This window comes from Octopus bimaculoides, chromosome 3, assembly GCF_001194135.2.
Source record: "Octopus bimaculoides isolate UCB-OBI-ISO-001 chromosome 3, ASM119413v2, whole genome shotgun sequence".
Lineage (NCBI taxonomy): Eukaryota > Metazoa > Mollusca > Cephalopoda > Octopoda > Octopodidae > Octopus > Octopus bimaculoides.
In genome coordinates, this window is record NC_068983.1 from 46,082,682 (window position 1) to 46,085,023 (window position 2,342).

Below are 2,342 nucleotides of genomic sequence, written 5' to 3' on the forward strand. Positions count from 1 at the left end.
CACCTATGACAATAGGTATTGTTTTAGTCTTCAGGTTCCACATTTTGCTAATTTCTATTTCAAGATCTTTATATTATTATTATTATTATTATTATTATTATTATTATTATTATTATTATTATTATTATTATTATTATTATTATATAATTGTTCAACAGTTGATAGTTTGAGGAAATGTTTACAGCATCACCTGCTACACTTCCGTGTTGCTGGGGTGTGTACAGCATTGTGTGTTCTTTTCTGCTGTTGAGAGCGTGCAGACTCTTCCTGGTATTGTATTAGGTTAGTTTTCTTCTTTACTCTTGAAGTGTGGTGCAGTCTTTTGTTGTGTTATTGCTTGTATTGTGTGTTGAGTGAGTAATGCGTTGGTTATTGGCTTGCTGGTGGGAGTTTATTTCACTGGATAAGTTCTGTATAGAATGTATCTTATGTTTGTGGGTTGCTTTGTTTAGGTTGTATTATTGAATTGATAGTATCTTGCGTGATATGTTCCTAGCAGGGCTAATTTTTGGATGTGTCGTGTTGAGGATCCAGGTATAGCTTCTACGTTTTTGTTCATGTTTTTTTTTCTCATGCCCAATGCTCCAACTATTATTATTTTTACCTTCATGCCCCACATCTTGAATATTTCACTTTCGTGGTTTTTGCACTTTGACAATTTCTCCATTTCTTTTTGGACAATATTTTGATCAGAAGGGACTGCAATGTCTGGTAGTAAGCAGGTGTTTTTTCCCCCCAATCTTTGATTATTATGTCTGGACGATTAGCTTTCAGTTTTTTGTCGGTTTGAAGCGACATATCCCAGATGATTGTGGCCTGGTTGTTGTCTTGTACTTTGTTTGGCACATGCTTATACCACCTATTGTCAGTCTTAATGTTGTAACGTTGGCACATTGTCCAGTAGATATAACTACTTACTTTGTCCTGCTTGTATATATATATGTTCAGACCTGGCAACGACTGGGCTGCACGAGATGATGTGGTCAACTGTCTCATTGTGCTGGTTGTACATTCTGCATTTGGTGTTGGGGCTTGTTTTCATTATTTTTCTTTTATAATTAAGTTCGGCATTGGTCTTGTGCTGCGAAAATCAGTCCTTCCGCTTCAGCTGTTAGCCCAAAACTTTTGAGCCATTGTTGGCTTTTATCTAGGCTCACTTCCTCTCTGTCAAGCCTTACAAGGTATTGGCCATGCAATAAGTTATCTCTCCATTTCTTCTTCAGTGTCTTTTGTAATTCTATTGTTATAATGTTCTTTCTTTTTTTTATATATCTCTTTGGCCATTTCTGTTTATGTTGCCATCTGAGGTCAGTGTATCATTGTAGTTTGTTTCTGTTTTATATTTTGTCGCCTCCTCGTGTATAAAGCGTCTTCTTTTTCTCATGTTGCTTTACAATATGCAGTACTCTTACATTATTATTATTATCATTATTATTATTATTATTAGTAGTAGTAGTAGTAGTAGTAGTAGTAGTAGTAGTAGTAGTAGTAGTAGTAGTAGTAGTAGTAGTATTTATTATTAGTAGTATTAGTATTATTATTATTATTATTATTATTATTATTATTATTATTATTATTATTATTATTATTATTATTACTGTTGTTACTGTTGCTGTTGTTATTGTTGTCGTTATAAGTTTGACTTTTGCTTTGTATTTGTACAAGTTGACTCCTACTCTCACCCAGAGACCTTAAGAGACAAAAAGTTAGAAGTTCAAGCTGGTTTTATGACTAAGATGTCATATATTTGGTTTCGCACATAGTATTGTTCTACAGCATGTTTAAGAAAACATAAGAAAATCATTAGTTTGGTTTAAAATTTGAGATTACATAGACAGTATATTACGTAGGATATGGGCAGTTCCCATGAGCACTATCTTTTGAACTTCTACCATTTTCAGGTTTCCTGGTATCTGAGCTAGGTAGCATTCAACCCCTTTTGCTATCAGTCCTAGGGCACATATGCAGCAGGTATTGTTTTAGTCTTGAGGTTCCACATTTTGCTAATTTCTATTTCAAGATCTTTATATTTGCTCAGTTTTTGGTAGGTCTTGACAGATACATTTTTGTCGATTGGGACAGTTATATCAATGAGGAGGCAGGATTTTTGAAGTTTTTCAATACGATGTCTGGCCTACTCCCATCTATCTTTCTGTCAGTTTGAATGCTGAAGATCCAGAGGAGTGAAATGTGATTATTTTCAAGCACTGGAGGTGGTTTGTGTTCCCACCAGTTTTTATCAGGGTGCAGGTCCAGATTTATTGTTATTATTATTATTATTATTATTATTATTATTATTATTATTATTATTATTATTATTATTATTATTATTATTATTATTA

The 2,342-nt window shown here is 33.3% G+C and overlaps 1 protein-coding gene across 1 annotated transcript in view; it reads left to right on the forward strand.

Annotated features, from left to right (window-relative positions):
* The window catches only part of LOC128247369 (zonadhesin-like), a 60,192-nt gene that overhangs the window by 20,211 nt on the left and 37,639 nt on the right, over positions 1-2,342 (forward strand). The gene's annotated exons all lie outside the window — the stretch shown is intronic.